The sequence below is a fragment of the Dendrobates tinctorius genome, unplaced genomic scaffold (genome assembly GCF_039654945.1).
Source record: "Dendrobates tinctorius isolate UK_male_01 unplaced genomic scaffold, ASM3965494v1 ptg000034l, whole genome shotgun sequence".
In the NCBI taxonomy this organism is placed as follows: domain Eukaryota; kingdom Metazoa; phylum Chordata; class Amphibia; order Anura; family Dendrobatidae; genus Dendrobates; species Dendrobates tinctorius.
Window position 1 is genome coordinate 2,208,532 of NW_027361702.1, and position 23,857 is coordinate 2,232,388.

A 23,857-nucleotide genomic window follows, 5' to 3' on the forward strand; every position below is an offset into this window, starting at 1 on the left:
CATTCTTGGGGCCCACTATGTAGCTGCATAGAGTTAAATACCAGACCACCAATTGTGCGGTAAAACACGCTAATATCCGGGTATAATATAAGGCAGTACAGGTCTTAGTTATGTAGCAGGAGTTGGGGTAGCCCCCTCATAGAATATAAAGCAGCCCCCTCATAGAATATAATGTAGACCCCTCATAGAATATAATGCAGCCATCTCATAGAATATAATACTGCCCCCCTCATAGGGTATAATGCACCCCCTCATAGGGTATAATGCACCCCCTCATAGGGTATAATGCACCCCCTCATCGGGTATAATGCTGCCCCCCCCTCATAGGGTATAATACTGCCCCCCTCATAGGGTATAATACTGCCCCCCTCATAGGGTATAATGCACCCCCTCATAGGGAATAATGCACCCCCTCATAGGGTATAATACTGCCCCCCTCATAGGGTATAATACTGCCCCCCTCATAGGGTATAATACTGCCCCCCTCATAGGGAATAATGCACCCCCTCATAGGGTATAATGCACCCCCTCATCGGGTATAATGCTGCCCCCCCCTCATAGGGTATAATACTGCCCCCTTCATAGGGTATAATACTGCCCCCCTCATAGGGTATAATGCTGCCCCCTCATAGGGTATAATGCACCCCCTCATAGGGTATAATGCACCCCCTCATAGGGTATAATACTGCCCCCCTCATAGGGTATAATACTGCCCCCCTCATAGGGTATAATACTGCCCCCCTCATAGGGTATAATACTGCCCCCCTCATAGGGAATAATGCACCCCCTCATAGGGTATAATGCACCCCCTCATAGGGTATAATACTGCCCCCCTCATAGGGTATAATACTGCCCCCCTCATAGGGTATAATACTGCCCCCCTCATAGGGAATAATGCACCCCCTCATAGGGTATAATGCACCCCCTCATAGGGTATAATACTGCCCCCCTCATAGGGTATAATACTGCCCCCCTCATAGGGTATAATACTGCCCCCCTCATTGGGTATAATACTGCCCCCCCTCATAGGGTATAATACTGCCCCCCCCTCATAGGGTATAATAATGCACCCCGTCATAGGGAATAATGCTGCCCTCCTCATAGGGTATAATGCTGCCTCCTCATAGGGTATAATGCTGCCTCCTCATAGGGTATAATACTGCCCCCCTCATAGGGAATAATGCACCCCCTCATAGGGTATAATGCTATATAGATATATAGATATAGAGTTAGATAGATATAGATAGAAAGATAGATGTAGAAATAGATAGATATAGAGATAGATAGTAGATAATGGATAGAAAGTAGATAATGGATAGATATAGATAGAAAGATTCATAGAGATAGATAGAGATAGATATAGAAATAAATATAGATAGATAGGTAGATAGATATAGAGATAGATAGAAAATAGATAATGGATAGATAGATAGATATAGAGATAGATAGCTATAGATAGAAAGATATAGAGATAGATAGATATATAGATAGAGATAGATAATAGAGATATACAGATATAATAATAATAAATAATAATAATAATATAGACATATATAGATAGATATAGAGATAAATATATATAGATAGATGGCTATAAATAAAAATAGATATAGAGATATATATAGAGATAGATATAGAGATAATAGATATAGAGATAGATAGATAGATATAGAGATAGATATAGAGACAGATAGATATAGAAAGATAGATATAGAGATAGATAGAGATAATAGCTAGATATAGAGATATGTATAGAGATAGATAGATAGATATAGAGTTAGAAAGATAGATAGATATAGAGAGAGATATAGAGATAGATAGAGATAGATGGATAGATACAGTAGATATAGATAATAGAGATAATAGATAGATATAATAGATAGATATAGAGATAGATATAGAGATAGATGGATAGATCAATAGATAGATAAAGAGAGAGAGATAGAGATAGATAGATAATGAGATATAGAGATAGATATAGAGATATAGTGTTAGATAGAAAGATAGATATAGAGATAGATAGATATAGAGATAGATATGGATATAGAGATAACAGATAGATAGATAGATAGATAGATAGATAGATATAGAGATAGATAGATAGATATAGAGATAATATATAGATAGATAGATATAGAGATAATATATAGATAGCTATAGAGAGAGAGATAGAGATAGATATAGAGAGAAACAGATATAGATATAGAGATAGATATAGAGATAGATAGGTAGATAGATATAGAGATAATAGATATATATAGAGATAGATAGATAGATATAGATATAAAGATAGATAGAGATAGAGAGAGCGGTAGATAGAGAGCGATAGATATAGAGAGAGATAGATACAGAGATCGATAAATAGATAGATAGATAGATATAGATATAGATAATAGATAGAGATAGATAGATAAAGATAGATAATAAATATAGAGATAACAGATAGATATAGAGATAGAGTAAGATAGAAAGATATAGAGATAGGTAGATATAGATAACAGAGATAGCTAGATAGACATAATAGATAGATATAGATATAGATAGATATAGAGATGGATAGAAAGATAGATATAGAGATAGATGTAGAGATAGAAAGATAGATATAGAGATAGAGCGATAGATAGATAGAGATAGATAATAGATAGAGATAAATAGATAGATAGATAGAGATAGATATATAGATAGAAAGATAGATATACAGAGAGATAGATATAGAGATAGAGATAAATAGATAGATATAGAGAGAAATAGATATAGAGATAGATATATAGATATAGATATAAAGATAGATATAGAGATAGATATAGAGATAGAGCGATAGATAGCGAGAGATATAAATATAGAGATAGATAGATAGATAGATACAGAGAAAAGATATAGAGATAGATAACGGATAGATAAATAGATAGGTATAGAGATAGATAGATATAGATATTAGATAGAGATATATATATATATAGATAAAGATAGATAGATAATAAATATAGAGATAATAGATATAGAGATAGATAGAGTAAGATAGATTGATATAGAGATAGATAGATAGACATAATAGATAGATATAGAGATAGATAGATAGACATAATAGATAGATATAGAGATATATATAGAAAGATATAGAGATAGATAGATATAGAGATAGATGTAGAGATAGAAAGATAGATATAAAGATAGAGCGATAGATAGAGATAGATATAGAAATAGATAGATATAGATAATAGATAGAGATAGATATAGAGAGATAGATATAGATAATAGATAGAGCTAGAAAGATAGATAGATATAAGAGAGATAGAGAGAGAGAGAGATAGATAGATAAATAGAGAGAGAGAGACAGATAGAGAGAGCGAGAGATATAAAAAAAAAACAAAACAATACTCACCTCTCCTCCTCGCTCCCACGCTGATTCCGGCAACCTGCTTGAGACTCAGGAGCTGTCCCCTCTGCCAGACACACAGCGGGTGCGCGATGTAGTGACGTCATCGCGCACTGGCTGTGAGCCAGGAGCAGAGAGGACTGAGGGCGGCACCGGCCCTGATTTACAGCTGTAGTCTGCAGAGCGGCTTACTGGGCTGGGGGCGGGGCCTCTGGGGGTGGAGACCTGAAATGATATTCACTGCTTCGCAGTGAATATTCATTTCTCTTTAGCAGCGGGGACAGGGACTTCTGCCTCCTGACACCCGCTGCTGCACCGCTGGCAGGGGCCCCCATAGCAGCTGCATGGTGTGCGACACACCACTGGCTGGGGGCCCCTGGAGCAGCGGGGGCCCTAGGCAACTGCTGGCCCTGTATGCCAGCAGGTGCCAGGGCCCACCAGATGCCAGGGCCCACCGGAGAATCCTCCGGTTCTCCGGTGGGCCAGTCCGACGGGCCAGTCCGACGCTGGTAATGAGTAGTGATCATCAAGCATGTTGGACGCTTGGATGTGCTCAACAACGGGAAACTCGAGCATTTTTCTGAAAGACCCTAACAGGAGACTTGGGAGGGGGTTAGGACACTTGGGCGCATCTCTGACTCCTAGGTCACTGCTAGGAACAGTGTTGTTGGGAGTATACGGAATGACAATAAAATATACAAAACCGAAGATAAAATTGATTTTACAGGAAAAAATGTTAGGAAGCATTCTTTCCTGTATAGTGACTTGTATATACAGTACGTCTCTCACTGTATTTTGCCGTTGCCTATAAATACAGAAGATGGCGCAGTTGACTGGGAAATAAAACTAGTACAAGTCACTGGTAAATGTATTTTTAAAATTTTACTACATTATCTGGGCGTGTGGTGTGTAACTTGGTCAGAAACACAGAGAAAATCCGCCTGCTAAGAAGAGATTCCCAACATCATAGCGGTTGTTTCATCGGTATTCTTGCACCTGTGTTGCCATCTTAATTATATGGGTCCACTGCATCCTGATAGTGCATTTGTCTGGAGGCCTGGACGGGTAAACCTTTTTGCTCTTTTGCTGTTTTCTATTATTGGAGGATTTTTAAGTCCTCTTTCTGTGCTATTTCAGTGTTAGGATTTAGTGTTAGGTACCCCTAAACGTGGAGACCTTTGGCGCAGGTTACGGGCTCAGGTATTTTGGCCAAAATATCAGATAATACTCCACATTTTTTAATGTGTTTTTTGCACTTTTTATTCAGGGTGCAGTTGGGCCCATTTGGTCTTGTAAACTGTGGTGTCTGTTCACATGGGATGCATTTTGATAGCGCTGGGCCAGCCCGCCTGAGCTAATAGAAGGGTGTTACTGCTAGGCTGGCCTGGATGCTGTGCATGGCCATAGTGTGAACAGCGCCGCATACAAGTTATTTATTGTGCATTAACATACCAGGCTACCGCCCCCTCCATGTATTGGTAGGCTGTGAGCGATTGTTTCATCGGTATTCTTGCACCTGTGTTGCCATCTTAATTATATGGGTCCACTGCATCCAGTGCGTTTGTCTGGAAGCCTGGACGGGTAAACCTTTTTGCTCTTTTGCTGTTTTCCAACATCATAGAAATAAAATAATATTTTTTATTGATATAAAAAATTAAAACCATTTAAAAAGGCAGGGTATAAAACCTCCAGTGAAGGGACGGAAAACAACTGCAAACCAAGTATTTTTTAATAAGCATAAAAGAAGGCAAGTTGGATTGGTAGAATGAGGCTGTAGGTTTTATAGCAAGTAAGCTGAGGTAACTGTGAATACTATGGTAAATACCAGGGAGTGGAGGATGGGGTAAAACCAAAGAAGGAGAAGAAGGGGAATTAGCACACACCCAAAACCTTGCAACATTCTCAGATAAATCCACCAAATGCCTTCTCAAACAAAAAACACAAACCACCATCTCCTAACCTTGCAGCATAAGCTAGCTCTGGCAATGAGTGCTTGCCAGGGCTCAGATTATATAGCAGATGGGATAGGCATTTGTATGTCAATAAAAATATATTATTTTATTTCTATGATGCTGGGAATCTCTTCTTGGCATGCGGATTTTCTCTCCACCTGCCTTCAGTGTTTTCTATGAATTGTTGAAGTGCCTTTTGCTTACTTTCTGTATTTGGACTTTATGATTTTTTTATGAAGGAGGGACTGTGAAACCCACAAAGCCTATGTGGACAATTCAAGAACTTCCAAAAATTGGAAGGAATAGGGACTCCGATACACCCTGTATTAGACATTAAGGAGGCTTCATACGTAGTCTATTAAAATTGTTAGGTAGTGAAACTCCTAGACTTAAAGTGTATGCATTAAGTGCAAGGGCTGCCAACAACTAGAAGGAGTGACTGCAATAAACCCTGGAAAATATACATTTTGGAAGAGTGCCTCATGATGGCCGTCTAAAAATTTGGAGTGAGGGCTACATAGTGATGCTCCAAAAATTTGGAGAAAATTACGCACAATGACACTCTAAAAATATGGAGAGAGTGAAGCATAATGACCTGACCCTCTAAAAATTGGTAGAGAGGACTGCATGATGACCATGAAAAAATATGGAGAGTAATTCTTAATGACCCTCTAAAAATTTGGACAGAGTGACTCATTATGACTAAAAATTTGGAGCGACTGATTCATTATGACACTCAAAAAACTAGGAGTGAGGGATGCATGATGACTATCACGAGTTTACCCCGATAGAGAGGAGCCAGAAAACCTCAGTGTCTGACTTCTTCCACTCCTGCACTGTTTAGAAGCACTTCACCTTCATATTAAATGGTGCAGATTTCTTTTAGCAGTGCAGTTGTTAATCTGCTCATTTAAAGGGAATCTGTCACCTCATTTTTGCTCTATGAGCTGCAGCCACCACCATCAGGGGCTTATCTACAGCATTCTGTTATGCTGTAGATAAGCCCCCGATGTAACCTGAAAGATAAGAAAAACGAGTTAGATTCTACTCACCAAGGGGTCCGATTCGGTCCGATGGGTGTCGCGGTCCGGCGCCTCTCATCTTCTAGCGATGATGTCCTCCCTCTTACTTCTGCCACAGCTCCTGTGCAGGCGTACTTTATCTGCTCTGTTGAGGGCAGAGTAAAGTACTGTAGTGCGCAGGCGCTGGACCTCTCTGACTTTTCCCGGAGCCTGCGCACTGCAGTACTTTACTCTGCCCTCAACAAGGCAGATAAAGTACTCCTGCGCAGGAGCAGTGCCAGAAGTAAGAAGGAGGACGTCATCGCTAGAAGATGGGAGGTGCCGGACTGGACCGCGACACCCATCGGACTGGACCAGACCCCCCGGTGAGTATAATCTAACTCATTTTTGTTATCTTTCAGGTTACATCTGGGGCCTATCTACAGCATTACAGAATGCTGTAGATAAGCCCCTGATGGCGGTGGCTGCAGCTCATAGAGCAAAAATGGGGTGACAGTGTTTCCATTAAGAGCTCATGGAAGCTTTCCTGTGTTAAGGCTCTTGCTCACTGTTAGACTATCCCATCTGCTATGTAATCTGGGTCCTGGCAAGCACTCATTGCCAGATTTAGCTTTTGCTGCAAGATTAGGAGATGGTGGTTTGTGGTTTTTCTTTGAGAAGGCATTTGGTGGATTTATCTGAGAATGTTGCAAGGTTTTAGGCGTGTGCTAATTCCCCTCCTTTTCTTACTTTGGTTTTACCCCATCATCCACTCCCTGGTGTTTACCTCTGCTTGCGTGAATATATTTGTATGATTGGCATTTTTATTTAATCTTATTTGTTTTAACTTGTTGGTCTGGTTCTTGTATTATGGTACACTAGCGTAAGGAGGAAGACCAGGCTCGGAACTGTCGGGGCTGTCTCCTCTGTTGTCCAGAGGAAAGCATAAGGGACCGGACAAACCTTTGCACCCAGAAGTAGGGAGTTTGGCTAAGCTGCAGCAGCCACAGCACACGCAGAAACAGTCAGTCTTGGTGGGAACAGGCAGTGCGCGGCAGAGAGAGAAGTGTGTGCCCTCTCTGGAGTACCGCTACCCACAGGCCTGTGTCCACGGACCTCTGCCGCCTCTAGCGGGGACAGTAGAGTGAGACGTGCAGTATGTCCGATGGTGACCAGAAAGCAAAGTGACATACGCTGCAAGCTCGAGAGTACAGCGCACGCGCCACTTAAGAGGGACTGGGTGCTGGACAGACGTTTGCGCCCAGACTTGCCAATATACACTTGCCGGGCTACGTTGGACGCAGATATGGCTGTGGCCTACCAAATCTTGGCTACATCAATTAATGGACTAGGTGCTCAGTGGAAAGTACCGGAGACCGACCGCTGCCGCCAGAAGATGGATCATCGTTTTCCCACAGGACCTCATCAGACCAGCATCATGCCAGCCGTTGTTGGTGCCATCATCTGTTCAGCCGCAAGTGCGGCCTGAGAAGCGACTGACAGGATAAGTTAACTTAAACGAACTGCAGTTATTGGATCCCTTGTTCTTCAACACTGCATATCCTTTTGCCTTTGAATTGTCCATTCTACTTTTGAACTGCTTAATTCCCCACTTAACTGTTTACCTCCCTGCATGGGGTATCCCCCTGTTAAAGTAAAGTTATTAACTCTTGCTCTGCTTTCTGTCACTGCATCCAGCAACCTGCTCACTCTTGGTACAGTCAGCAGGATGCAGTCCACAGCCATAGAAGTGACAGACCAGGTGGCTGTGGGTGCCCCAAGGGCCAGTATGCTGCTGGTGGGAATGTTGAGCAACCTCCCTAAGTTCACAGGGAGCAACACTTTATTATGGGATTGGACTGAGCAGGTCAAGGGTATGTTGAGAATGCACCACATGAACCCCACGATGCAGGCAGAAATTACCATGATGGCCCTGGATGGAGAAGCGAGGTGCTCTGTCATGTTCCGGCCCCCGCATGAGCGAGACACCTTTACCAAGGTGTTACAAATCCTAGAGGAGATGCGTGGGGACCCCACGGATGTTGGAGAACTGCACATGGGCTTGTTTAGCCATTTCCAAAGGAAGGGGGAGTCTGTTACCCAATACATGAATGTGCTGCAGAAGATCCATGCTGCGATCGCTAAGCGGGATGATGTGGGCGTAGGACCCCCTGATATCATTCTGCGAGACCAGCTAGTGGCAGGCTTTAGAGATGCACTGCTTAAACAGGCCTTGTGAGATTGCTTGAGGGTTAATCTGTTTTTGTCTTTTTTTGGAAGTTGGGGAGGAAGTGCATGTACATGAGCAGGAGCAGAGGTTGACAGTCCCGACAGAGAAGGTCCAGAGCGGGGAGGTATCCGTTTCGCTGGCAGGAAATCCAGGACATGCAAGATGAATGGTCCGACTTAAGTAAGAGACTTTCAGTACCCTTGGACTCCTCCGGAGGCAGAACTGATCATGAACCCCATCAGGAAACGAGACAGCCTTGCACAGAAAGGCCGCCAATCTATTTTACCTGTGGAGACACTGGACATTATGCTCCAGGATGTGTGCCGAGGAAGTTCCCTCCACTGCCATCCATTAAACTAGTGGGCTCCTTGGCTGGGGAATGCAGCCCAAAGCCTGAACAGCTAAGAAGGAGAGAAAGAAGTCCCACAAGTTTGGTTTCCCTGAGTCCTCATGTTTGGACTGAAATAGACGGTCGGGTTGTCGGCTGTTTAGTTGATACTGGCTCTCAAGTGACCACCATGCCCGAGACTTATTTCCGACGGCATTTCCCCAATGCGTTGCGGCCTGAATGGGGCCCAGTGATCAAATTGACAGCAGCCAATCAGTTGCCCATCCCGGTTGCAGGGGTGGTCTGGATGCAAATCATTGTGTGCGGCAAAGATGTGGGCTGTAAAGGAGTCGTGCTGATTGCTGGGGACCCTGGAAATGGTCCCCCTGTGAATTTAGGAATGAACGTGTTGAAAGAACTCGGGAACCTCCCAGTCAGCGAGTCGGCAGATGTGTTTCTGAATCATTGGAACCCTCGCAACCCTCAGAGAAAAGTGTTCCAACAGTTGATATGGGTGGCCCAGGCCCAAGATACGTCGAGTGAAGGAAAAAAATTGGGTAAGGTGGTCATTCCAGCTGCCTCCAACCTTGTCCTACCACAAGGTCAGCCTGTGCTCACTCTGCCCGTCCAAGCCTGTACCCCTCTTGAAGGAGTAGAAGTGTTGATCGAGCCAGCTTTTATGGATCAGCTACCTCCAGGGCTCCTTGTTGTGCGGACGTTTGCCATTGTTCACAACGGCCATCCAATCACCTAAAAGAAGGATGCCGAATTCTGGAGCAGATGGGGGACAAGCTAGCAGATCTCTCACCCCAACAGGTACAACAAGTAGAGGCAGTACTGGAGTGATATCAGGACGTTTTTTGCTCTTCTTGATGATAATTTTGAGTGTACCACAGCCATCACCCACGAGATTCCAACAGGAAACGCTGCTCCAATTCGGGAGTGACATTGATAAATCCCACCGCTAAAGTACCATGGCGCATATGCTGCAAAGTGGGGTCATCAGAGAGAGCCAATGCCATGGGCCGCGCCCATTGTCTTAGTACGAAAGGACGGGACCCTGCGCTTCTGTGTAGACTACCGGAAACTGAATACCTGCACTGTGCGAGACTCGTACCCACTACCATGAATTGAAGAATCGTTGTCTGCCCTGTGAAAAGCGAAGAACTTCACGTCGTTGGATCTGGCCAGTGGATATTTTTTGATGATAAGATTTTTCACGGTGCATCAAAAAAATCCAAGATAATTAAAACTTACAATTATTGATCATATACCAGATGATGTACCTGACCGCTACAGCAATCTAATAAAGTGTTCTGTCTCCGACATTTAATTCATAATCTTCGATTGTCTATCTGAAAATATTCCAGTGAATATCCAGAATGTTCAGTTTCTTCCATAGATTTAATGTTTTCATTGTTTCTGGCTCCATCTAGTGACCAGAGTCATAACCGCAATGTTGTTGTGTGCTGTACTTCCTGAATCTTTCCCTCCATTCACAATGTATTCTGGGAAGGTTGCAAGGCACCCTGGTAAGTTTTGCAAAGAATTATGGTTAGTTCAGCCCCCATTTTCCCTCCAGTTCTCCATTTTCTCTCAGCCTGCATCCTGGAAGCATCTTATTCCTCTCCTCACCTTGTGTCATCATCGCTGGTATGTAAACATGCTTCCTGTACATAATTCCTGTCTCATATCAACCTGCTCAGTTAGTTCTCCCCTGCTCATCTCTTAGTGCAGACGTTGATTCTTAATTGTATTATGTATGATATGTATCCTTGATGTACCCTGTATTGACTCAGTGTATATATATGTTTTTGTTTGTAGTTTCACCGCATCATCAATATACCACCACTGTAATGAATGGAAGCGGAGGCAGAGATGGTGAAGTTCACTTTCGTTTTTTATTTTTAAAGTGGAACCTCGGGACCACGGTCCGGGGGGCTCTGAAGGGGGCGTAACTAGTGAGCCCCGGGCACCCGTAGTAAAGCCCCTCAGACAGGGCCAGAATGGAATACCCGGAGGACACAGGTGCTACCTCCAGTTAGACCCCGAACACGTGGCAGCTGTCCCAGCGGGACCAAAAGGGATAACAGTAGTTACAGCAGAGTCCGTAATGAGCTGGGTCCTGGATCCGGGTAGATGGTAAGGAGTCGTGTTGTGAGTTCATTTTCCCCTTCATTACTGAGGCCCGAGGAACTCCCTCTTCTGGTAAAGAAAGGTAGTGAGCCTGATTATCAGACACCTGGGCCTGATGATGATGACTGGCTGAGTGGAGTTACTGACTGGATATAAGGCTGCCGACGCCCTTCTGCCCTGCGGGTGATTTCTCTGTGGGATCCTTGGAGACCAGTCAGAATTCCTGCTCTTCTAAAGCTAAGTTTTCTGCTCGGCTTTTTGCATTTGTGCTTTGACTTTTTTTGCTTTGTTTTTCTGGATTTCTGCCATTCCCTGCTGGGGTGTGCTGAATTCCTTTAGCTCTGTCTTCTGAAAATACCTGAGTGCTGATTTAGTTTTTGAAGCCTTGCTGCTTCAGGGTCTTTTTCCATATCAGCTTGTTGGCTTTGTCTTTGATAGGGTTTTGGCAGATTGCAGACAGCAACCTTCCTTTCCTGTTCTGTTTAGTTAGCTTGGGCCCCATCGTTTGCTCAGCCTATCTTTCTATCTGTGTGAGTGTTTTTTCATCTTACTTCACCGTCATTATATGTTGGGGGCTGCCTTTTACTTTGGGGTCCGCTCCGGGGCAGTTTAGATTTCCTTTTCTGTCTTTAGGCTATTTAGCTCTCCGGCTGTGATCGAGGGGTCTAGGGCATCGTAGGAACCCCCCACGGCTACTGCTAGTTGTGTTGATAGGTTCAGGGGTCTGCAATCTGATAGTTGCCAGCTTCTCTGGTTTTCTGGACTTAGCTTCTATTTTTGTGTCTGCCTCCTACGGTGACTCAATCATAACAGAGTCGGTTCCAGTGACCTTCACACAGTCCTCAGACATGGATAGCTGTTGGCGGAAAGGGATGGCTTTCGCCCAGATGGTTGCAGATACAACCATGAAGCACAGGATACTGATATGCTGTGGAGACAGAGAGCATTAGAAAATGCACAGAGACTGCAGACGCAGCGCAGACAGGATAGCATGAGAACCGGATGTAGCAATGATAGATACTCGTTGCTCCGGCGCTCTCCCTATGGAGGAGAGGCCAGAAATAGCAGCCAGTGCGCTGCCATTGGTTATTTGCACTTTTTGAATAATGCACGCCATCCCTTTAAGAAGGCAGGAGAGCGGGCGGGCGTGCCCTAATAGCCTTAGCTACAGATCTCCTCACAGGACGCCAGGAGGTGGAGGCAGGAGGGAGGCTTGAATGCTGAGCAGCAGCATGAGATCCAGAGGAGGCCGGCTGCTGCCTAAGGATAGCATGTGAGGCTCGAGGTGAGTGCCCATAACGGAGGGCAGCGGCAGACCTGGGCGCCGCACCAGGACAGGGACCGGGTGTAACAACCACGTTCAATAAAATACAGATTCAACCTACAGTCTCCTTATTGGACCCCGGTATAGCGGTTTAGCTGTCTGTATAAGCTACATGAAGTCTGCTTCAATTAGTGAGGACAGAACATAAAGAGAGAAAGTTTCTGGATATTTAAATTAGGTACCTTGGGATTAAATCTTACCATTGAAAAAGTCACGTAATAATTTTATTCTGTTTGTATTTTTTGTATTTTAATATTTAGATTCATATTTTAATATTTGTATTACTTTTAGGTCTTTTTATCATTTATATTGTTTTTAATCATTTTTTTAACATTGATAATTTGTTTTGTGATGCAACTTGTATGTATTCAACCATGTGATTTATTAATTGCCCTTTGCTTTTTATTGGCTACTTTGTCCTTAAATACCCCTTCCTGTTTATTGTGAATAAACTGCCACCTGATGAAGACGGTGCTTTACTGTCGAAACGCGTTGTGGATCAAGAAATAAACAAGGATTGAATTTACCACCTTTAATCTGTGTCCTGTGCGCTCCGTTGTGACCATGGTTTGTCATATTACACTAAAAATGGCCCTGTTGAAGCATCGGTGTTAACCTATGCAGACTTCTCTCAACCCTTCATCCTTCACACTGACGGAAGCCTGCATGGACTAGGAGCTGTGTTGTCACAAATGCAAGATGGAAAAAATAATCCTTTAATCGTCCCACCATGGGGAAAAAGAGAGAGTGATCGCTTATGCGAGCCGGTCCTTCCATGACTCTGAATGAAATCCAGACAAATACAGTTCTTTCAAACTGTAACTACTGGCGTTGGTGTGGGCCATGACTGAGAAATTCGATGAGTACCTGTTTTGGTCTGAAGTCTTGATACACACCAATAACAACCATCTGACCCACCTGGAAAATGTGAAACTGTGAGCCCTGGAGCAGAGATGGGTGGTCCGTATGGCCAAGTAGCGATACAAGATAGCGTATCGAAGAGGGGCTGAGAATGCCGATGCTTTATCCAGAATTACTCACGAGCGACCGGAACACAACCGGGATGAAGAGCTGGAGGCAGAAGAGATTCTTGGATTTCAGAATTCTGCCAGGATGCTGGCGGCAATGCAGGGACAGATGGGGGAGACGTCTGGAAAACATACACTGGGACGACCCCATGATGACTTTGTTCGGCTGCAGCAGGACGATGGGGAGGTCGATCAGTTGAGGCAGTGGGTGGCTTTGAAACAACTTCCTAGCCAAAGAGAGAGAGACGCCCTGTCCCATGGAACCCTGCAGATCCTACAGCAGTGGGAGAGGCTCTAACTGGAAGATGGCTTGCTGTATCGGAAAGTGCAGTTAGCACGGCAATTGGGAGTCACCTGGCAAGTGGTGCTGCCAGAAAAGTTGCTCGGCGAGGTGTCCACAGAAGCTCATGAGAGAGGAGCCCACTTTGGCCCGGAAAAGACATTCCAGTGGCTGCAGAAGCTGGTCTACCATCCTCGGCTGAAGAATGCACCAGATGAAGCCTATCAGCAATGCAGGAACTGTGAACTAGTTAAGCCTTCGGAACAGAGGACCCCTGCACAGACCAACATGACTTCTGCTCCCCTAGAGGTGTTAATGATCGACTGCTTGACCGTGGGTCCAGCTCACCTGGGATATGAACATTGTCTGGTGATTACTGATCATTTAACCAATTTCCTGTGGTGACTCCGACCTGGGATCAGACTGCTGAGTCGGCGGCCCCGGCCATTTGCAGAGCCTTCATCCGAGTGTATGGTTGTCCGAAGAGAATTCACTCTGACCAAGGCACCTGCTTTCAAGGATGAGTGATGGACTATATCGCCTGTATCAGATTGAGAAGTCCAGGACAACGCCCTACCATCCACAAGGGAATCGAGCATGTGAGTGTTTCAATCAGACGCTGATTCAGATGCTGAAAACATTGGAGAAAGGCGGGAAAGTTTGCTGGCCTGAATATGTGGCTGAATTAGTCTAGGTATTCAACAACCGGATGCACAGCACAACTGGATACACGTGTTACACTCGGGTATTCGGCCAAAAAGGGCGAGAAATCACTGAGCTGGAATTGGATCCAGAGGAGGACTACCCACGGACGGAGTGTCCACCTGGGTCTGTGAACATTGGTATCGTTTACAGACTCTCCATCGACCAAGTTTTGCAAGCTTGAACACCATGCGAGGGACAGCCCAGGCAGCACCAGACCATGTAACATTACTAAGAGTGAAGCCCAGCCATCCAGTATCAATGGGTGCTAACACCAACAGTAACAACAGTGACAGCAGTGATAGCAGTGCAGCAGAAGTGCAAACTGCAGCTACAAGGGAAGTCACAGCATTGTGGGCAGGTGGCACATCATGTGGCAGCTAATTGCGTGGGCTGATGCCTTCAGAACCAGGGCAAAATGGCTGAGGGAACTCCTGAATGAAGTAAGTCTGGACAGGGAGGATGCTGAGGAACCAAAAAATACGGTCCGACCCGGGAACATTCTAAGTGACAGAAAGAGAAGAACAGGGAAAGAAGAAGAGTTGCATTGTGTGAATTCTGATGTTGAATGTGCTGTGTGAGAAGATCAGTAAATTTGTTTATTTGAAAGTTGAAATGGACTGTGGCTCATTTTGTGTGAAACCGGACAGAGGAAGCTTCCAACAGCGTAGTGAAGGCCTTGACGGTGCAGGTGATGGAGCCACAGGTATGCAGAGCGATGGACAGTGTTTGCATGTGACGGGAGGCCAGAGTGTGTTAAAGCAAATATTCTCAGCCATGACTACCGCCCTGGCCCTTCCTCACATATGAAATCCTTGAACAGCTGGACGAGGGTGCATACTGTTGTGCGAGATGTGAGCACATTGTGCATTTAGAAGCCAAGGTACTGATATAAATATGCAGCTGGCAACACTGAGATCCATAGATAATATGGAAAGGAGAGTGCTGCTCACTGAGCAGCAGCTCACTGGGATAGATGAGGGGAGGATGGTAGTGTAAGGGTATGACAAAAATGTTGTTTTGGTACTGCTACACTTATAGTGTATTACCACTCATATGAAGGGTATTGCTGCACCTATTGGTGTATTACCTTAGAAGTTAAATCTATAATGTGCATATACTGTATGTTCTGCTATGTCTTTATGCATACAGTTTTATATCTTGTTGCTGCTATGTACATAGGTTGTGCACTGTGGTTTATAGGGAGAGCATAGTACCTTCATTTTGCCACAAGAAGGGGGGCATTTTAGTACACACTGTTCCCAGTATAGTGTAGAAAGTAAGTAAATGGTTAAGCACATAGGAGGGGCTGCCGGGAGTTAAGGTTAGAGCAGAAGGGACGTTAGTGAGACGGGGCCAGGATGCCCGAAGTATCCACATGGGCTACAGGCCCAGGACAGCTTTGAAGCCATGCAACATTAAGCAGGGACAGCCCACGTTATCCACGGCCACTGGGCATCATTGCAGTGGGCCAGTAAAGTAGAGAGAGAAGATGTGGTGACTCATAGCCTGAGCGAACGCCTTTAGGGCAGGAGTCAGTTGGAGTGAGGAACAGGGAATGGTACAGATGGGCCGGATCCTTTTCCAGAGGCAACCAAATCAGGTGGTGGATGATTTGAAGTCTGGGGCAAAACAGGCAGAAGTAATTGAAGGGTATTGCTACACCTACTGGTATATTACCTTAGAAGTTAAATTTATAATAAAGATGAGAAGACCTCACCCTCTTCCACTGACTAACGGCAAATGGGTGGAGTTGTCGGAGGTGTCCCTACCTGAAAATGGGTGGGGCCTAGAAGGAAGAACCCGGCCCGCCAGACAGTAGGAAGAAATCGCAGAGCACCCCACTTACCAATGTCTGGAGAGTTCTTCAGCGCAGAGTCGGCAGCTGCCAGAGTTGACAGCGTCCTGAGGACCAGACCCCTTGAGTGTGGAGTCGGTGCTCAGACGTCCTCTGCAGTGGGAACAATCAGCGGAGCCATAGTCTCAATGTTCTTTGGAGGCGAAACCATCGGCACGACGTCAGGCAGGGGAACCCTGTAGGTGAAACCTTTGTCGTTAGCTCAGCGGAGACCGGAACTGGCTTCCGCCATGGAGGAACCGTTGCTGGAAACTGAGAACGAGCCAGAGTTCTATCTACCAGCCGACTGCGCAGGCATTCCCGCTGAAGAATCCAGAAATTCCAGGACCGCCACAGCCTACATTCCTGTGTCTGAGCAGGTGAGTGTAACTCAGCCTCTAACCCCGGAGGGATGGTCCTTGTCATGGGCCCCCATCTCGGAGGCCATCATTCATCCACGTATCACGGCAGGAGAGTCTGCGCTCCAACCCCCTGACCCTCTGAGGCCTGGATCAAACTCAGCCTTTATCTGACATGACATGACATGCTGCACATTGGGAGGCTATGGGAAGGCTGTATACTGTCATGCAATATATGTGGAGGCTGTGTGGGGCTCAATCAGTATATGGGGAGGCTGTGGGGGCCTCATGCAGTATATGGGAGGCTGTGTGGGGCCTCATTCTGTATGTGGAGAGACTGTAGGGCTCATGCTGCATATAAGAAGGCTGTGTGGGGCTCATGCAGTATATGGGGAGGCTGTGTGGGCCTCAAGCAGTATATGGGGAAACTGGGGCTCATGCAGTACTTGGGGATGCTGTATGGGGCTCATGCTGTACATGGGGAGGCTGTGTGGGGCTCATGCTGTACATGGGGAGGCTGTGTGGGGCTCATGCTGTACATGGGGAGGCTGTGTGGGGCTCATGCTGTACATGGGGAGGCTGTGTGGGGCTCATGCTGTACATGAGGAGGCTGTGTGGGGCTCATGCTGTACATGGGGAGGCTGTGTGGGGCTCATGCTGTACATGAGGCGGCTGTATGGGGCTCATGCGGTACATAAGGAGGTTGTGTGGGACTCATGTCATATATAGGGAGGCTGTGTGGGGCTCATGCTGTATATGGGGAGGCGGTGTGAGGCTCATGCCGCATATGTAGTATGCTGTGTGGGGCTCATGCCGCATATGGGGAGGCTGTGTGGGGCTCATGCCGCATATGGGGGAGGCTGTGTGGGGCTCATGTCGCATATGTAGTAGGCTGTGTGAAACTCATGCTGTATATAAGGGGCTGTGGGGGGTTAAAGCTATTCAGGGGGGTGTCGGCATACTTAATTCTGCTCAATATTAAGTGATACACTTAATATTAATAAATTAATATTGAGTAGAATTAATTACAAGCTATTGGTTCGGCCCTCCAAAACAGTCATGGTCTCTCATGTGGCCCGTAGGGAAAATTTATTGCCCACCCCTGCTCTAGACTACTGCTCCCTCCTCCCCCCCTTTGGTGTTCTCACATTATCACTGACCGAAAATCTTTCTCTCACATGGGGCAGTAAAGTTTTCTCATGTAAATTATGAATCTTCTTTGTGCTCTCTCAGAGCAGGCTACTAATTTGACCCAGATGATGCAAAAGTTATCTGTAGAGCAAAGGGCTTTAGCTCAGTCCCATCAGCAGGTTCAGAGGGATGTTGCAGATGCCATTCGGGGTGCTGCTCTCTCTGTGGCTCAGAGTGGGGGAGCCACTGATGTTTCGTTATTTTCTCCTGAACCTCCAGTTAAGTTGCCTGATACCTTCTCTGGGGATAAGAAAAAGTTTTGGGCCTTTAAAGAGGGGTGTAAGTTCTTGTTTTCTCTGTGACCCCTTTCTTCAGGAGATGAGAGTCAAAGGGTGGGGGGTATTATTTCTTTATTAAGGGAGGCTCCGCAGGCTTGGACTTTCTCTCTCTCCCCTACGGCTCTGGAAAGAATGTCTGTGGATCGGTTCTTTGAGGTCCTTGGGCAAATCTATGATGAACCTGATCATGTGCGACTGGCTGAGGACATGGTTATGAGTCTATCCCAGGGAAAGCACTCAGCTGAGTGGTTTTGTTCTGAGTTTAGGATGTGGGCCGCAGAGGTATCCTGGAATGATTCCGCTCTCAGGGGATTGTTCCGCTGAGGTCTGTCTGAGCATCTTAAGGACATTTTAGCTTTACACCCTCCTCCGGACTCCCTCGAGGAAGCTATGACACAGGCTGTCCGCATGGACTGTAGACTCCGTGCTAGGGGAGTGATGCAACAGGAGACCCCCTTGTACCCCGTTAAAGTTGAATCCTCATCACCTGTTGAACCCATGGTGGTGGGAGATGCTTCTTTTAAAGAAAAGGAAAGGAGACGCTTCAAGGAAAACAAGCTTTGTTTCTACTGTGGGGCTCTGGGACACTGGAGAAAGGACTGCCCTTCTTGCCCTCCATCCTCCAAGGTGTCGGGAAACATCTAGGTCTGGGCAACGGTTGAGGAGGTTGCCCAGACCTTCAGCTACACTTTTCCTCAATTTCTAAAATTCTGCTCCAGGTTTAACTTGGCGTGGACGATGGTCTGTTTCCTTCTACGGCGTTTGTGGATTGTGATTCAACCATTAATTTGATCGACTCCATCTTGGTGACTCATTGTAAAATAGGGACAGTTAGGCTTGAGACTCCATTGAAAGTTGTAGCCATTGACTTCACTCCGCTCATCAAGTGGGGTATCACTTATGTTTCTGAAGTGTTCAAGGTGGTCCCTGTACATGTAGAATGTACAACTTGTTTTCTTTTGGACAATTTACCTGGGGGAGTTAGTCCTGGGTTTTCCCTGTTTGCAACGTCACAATCCTGTCATCAATTGGGAAACCAGAGAAATTGTCCAATGGAGGTCAAAATGTATTAACCAATGTAGTAATTCTGTGTCTATTTCGTCTGTCGGTCTGAAGGGTATTCAAGAATACTTAAAGGGTTTCGAAGACGTGTTCTCCAAAAGCGAGGTTGAGGTTTTGCCACCACATCGGCTTATTGATTGCGCCATTGATTTTATTCTGGGTGCTAAGTTGCCCAACCTTTCTGGTCCTGAGTGGGTTGGATACAAAGTTAAAATAACCAAAAGAAATTTGGTTCACACCACAAAAAAGTGACAAAAACAAAAACAGAACATGCTAAATCAACCAAATCGATAAAACTAAAAAGGATTAACCTAGAAGTCCCTAGTGTGTCACCTAAACTCACACCTTCCTGGCTGCAGAGGTTGGCACCCTAGGGCGGAACGTTGTGGTGCCCCCACTCCACGATGACTGTCCCTAGGGGCCCTAATATACCCTGCAGCTGTAGGGGGTGGACTGACCTATGGACCTGTCTGATGAAGAGGGAAAAGTAAAGAGGATTATGTATACAATGCATTATTCTGACTTGTATGTGTATGTGAGGGACAACATCTAGAATTGGGAAGAGACGGTGTAGTACCAGGTTTTGGCCACAAGATGGAGACAGAGACTAGTGAGAAAAGGGCTTAATAGCAGCTTAAGGCTTTAAGGCTAAGAAACCGCATAGTCATGGTGGACGGAGTAACAGGACTGAGAAGGGGATTTCCAGAAAGAGGAGATATAAGGGAGGAGAGCCCCAGGGGGCAGAGCAGACACCCAGGAGGAAGAGAGAAGCGGGATGAGCTCGGGAGAGGACAGAGGAAGGAGAAGCTCAGGAAAGACAGAAGAGAAAGAGATGGTGACAAGGAGACTTGGTGGCCCTGAGTGGAGAGCTGCAGGACTGGACGGCAGTGACTAACGGAGGTCTGGGGTACAGGACAGCTGGACACCGAATAGTGAGTTGCAGCAAGCAGACTCTTACGGGGGAAGCACTGTGGCCATGGGCCTAACGTCAGCCACAGTGAAGGAACCCAGGGGTCTTTTTGGACGGAAGGTGACAGGTACCCAGGCCAGGGAGCAGAAGGTGTTGTGTCTGCTGTGGATGTCAGGAGGACACCCAATAAAGTTTGGATCTGATTGAACGGATTTCTGCATCTGTCTCCCGTCTGTTCCGCAGCCGAAAGGGACCACCCCCCAGTTGGCACACATACTACACAGCCACTAGGGAGACCCTATAACCAATCCATAGAGGGACCCCTAGCAATAAACATAGATCGATCCTATGCCTAATGAGGACCCGAGACCCCCAAAAATTAAAATCAATGACATAGAACACATTCAGGCAACCGGTAGCATATCTGCATGATACAAGACCATTGAAAACCTTCCACAATCCCACCTCTAAAAAAGAAAGGGATATAGACACACTTATAGAGGATGATTAAGTGGACAGGTGATATGGAAGTAGCAATGTTCCCAAAAGATGAAACACCATAGATCTTTTGTTTGCAACCAGCACTGAAATACTGACTTAAGCCCGTGACAATGCACTGGCAATTAATGTCTCTTCACACAGTGCAATAAGCACCCAAGGTGATATCACTAAGTTGTGTCCGTAATATCATGCAAGAATCTTAGAGTTCTCAAATAATAAGGCAGCATTTAACTTTATCCTCTTCATTCAATAATGTGCAATACATACTGTGATATACATTCTCAGGATACTAACCTTGCTGCCACAAAGATATTATCACAACTCAAGCTCAGATACATATAAAAGGGAACGCTACATATTCACATCAAACATCAAATAGATCGATGCTCATCTTGTCAACCGCCACCTTGCCATGTATGAATTAGCGCTAATGAGCTTGAGTTGTGATAAGGATACTAACCTTGCTGCCACAAAGATATTAAGTCAGTACTTTGTATGAACGGAATGTGGAAGGCAGAATTGCTAAATGGGTTCTCTAATAACTGGTACTATACAAAGTGATTGGGAAAAGCTAGTGTGATGCCAATTTTCGAAAAGGACTCCATGTCATTCCTGGGTATCTATCACCACATTTAAACTATCTAAGCTATTACTGTAGGCTTACAGATTATAGACTGCCTCACATCAGACGCCTTGTTGGTGAGAAATCACCTTAAGGCTGTGTGTCCATGTAGCGATTTTTAAGCGTTTTTGCCTCGATTTTCAGCTCGAAAACGCAGCGAAAACGTTTAAAAATCGTGTACAGAACGCCCCCCATGCATTCCTATGGCATTCCGCACATGCTGTGCTAATGCTGCGCTTTTTTCCGTGGCGGAATCGCATCGCGGAAAAAATTGCAGCATGCTCACTCTTTTGTGCGGAATCGCAAAGAATTGCCGCGATTCCGCACCCATAGGAATGCATGAAAATCGCTTACTTCCCGCATGTGGCTATGCCCACCATGCGGGAATTTAAGCGTCTCATGTGCGGTTGGTACCCACGGTGTGGAGGAGAGGAGACTGTCCTCCAGGCCCTGGGTACCATACCCCTGTAAAAAAAAAGAATAAAAAATAAAAAATCGGGGTATATTTACCTTCCGACGTCCCGCGCTGCATTCCCGGCCTAAGCGTTCCCAGTAATGCCTTGCGGCACGGTCCAGTGATGACGTAGTCTCGCGTGACTCTAGCGGTCTCGCGAGATCGCTATAGCAACGCGAGACTACGTCATCACAGGTCTCGCAAGGCATTACTGGGAACGCTGTGGCCCGGGATGGCAGCGCGGGACGCCGGAAGGTAAATATACCCCGATTTTTTTATTTTTTTTAGCATTATAACATTCTATCTTTTACTATTGATGCCGCATAGGCAGCCTCAATAGTAAAAACCTGGTCACACTTGTCAAACACTATGTTTGACGAGTGTGACCAACCTGTCAATCACTTTCCAAGCGATGCTTCAAATCGCTTGGAAAGTGCTTGAATATCGCACGCGAAAATCGCGGCAAAATCGCGGTGAAATCGCGAGGAAAAAAAACGCTCGATTTCTGGGAAGGAGTCCGGTTTTTAGTGAGCGTTTTAAAATGCTACGTGGGCACATAGCCTAAATCACTTAATAGTTCAGATAGATCCAATGTGGTGACAGATTCCCTTTAATATGCATTGTGAGAAAAATGTTCAAGAGGCCTGTCCAGGATTTTAAGCAGGAATAGGCATTAGGGTACCGTTACACCTAGCGACTCACCAGCAATCCCGACCAGCGATATGACGCCGTCAGGATCGCTGGTGAATCGCTAGGTGGTCGCTAGTGAGCTGCCACACAGGCAGATCTCACCAGCGACATCGCTGGGGACGGGGATCGCTACTTACCTGTCAGACGCGGCGATCCTGCGTCCTCCCGCCCGGCTCCACGCGTCGCTCGTCGTCACAGCTGGAAGCGCCGCAGGAAGTGGCCGATAAGAAATCTTCCAGGAGCTTCTCGCGTGATCAGCGATAACCAGCGGGGGAGCCGGTCGGAGGTAAGTATCACATGCAGCGATATCGCTAGTAATATCGCTGTAACGTCACAAAATCGGTGACTTTACAGCGATATTGCTAGCGATATCGCAGTGTGTAATGGGGGCTTTAGACTAAACTATTGTAAGTGATAGCCAGCCTTGGTTAACTAAGAACAGAAGATATCAAACCATTGTTATACGTTTTTACGAAAAGGTGAGTAGAGACCCAGAGTTGCAGTGGATAAAGACCACGATTCATCAAAGCTTTTGAGCCAGAAAACTGCAACATTTTTGTGTAAATGCAAGGTTGGTTGAAAAATATTACTAACTTTATCCATTTCACAAAAGTTTTGGTCAGCAATCCCAAAATGGGCAAACCTGTGGTGTCATGATGCATTGCGACACCTGATCGTCAGATATTATTTCTAGCCAAATAAAAGGGAGATAAAAAGTTGTGATGGCGTTCTGGGGGGATGGCAGTGGGTGTTGGGTAAGTAAAAGACACACTCCCCTATGTTGAGGAGGGAAGCACTGGATCTTTCCTGTTCGGCCCTCCCATCAGGTTTTGATCAATGAAAAGGATGGGAAGTAAGGACAGTGCGGTCCTCTATTTGCCACCTGAAGGAACACTCGTAATGATTGCTAAAATAGTTCAATAGCAGTTTTCTTCAAAAACAAACCAATTTTCGGCTCTGAACCGCATATTGCCCTTCAATGAATTTGCTTATTTCGTAATAATTATTTTTTGCAACTGAGCGAAAAGTGACACAATAGAGTGTTAAATTGGCATTTAATATCCAGACAGATGTGTGGATTTGTTATAAACAGTTTACAAAACTTTAAAGATGAATTTTTTGCACTGGATGATGACTCATGATAACTCACGCAGATTGGGGAAATCATTTGCATGTTACCATATGCAAAAAAAAACTTGTATAATTAGGTGATAGCATAAACAAATAGTAATCTAAAGTGCATACACTCATGTATGGTGCAGCTATAATTTGTTGTAGAATTGTATTCCGGATTCCACGACGTTGCATTAATAAAGGCTGGACGCTGCTGCCAAGCAAGTAAGATCAAGGAATGTATCAAATTGACATGGACGCACATGACAAGACATTCTACTATATTGTGAAACACCAGGCAGACAACACCTGGACTATTGTTTTCAATTTAGGGCACCATTGTATTTCAATAGACGTAATAGTGCTTGAACACATTGGATTGCGCTGTACTGATAAAAGTCAACAAAATTAGGATTATGCTGTTTGGAAAAATATAAACATGGACTCTATTACTTTTTTATCTTTACCAACTATGTTATATTA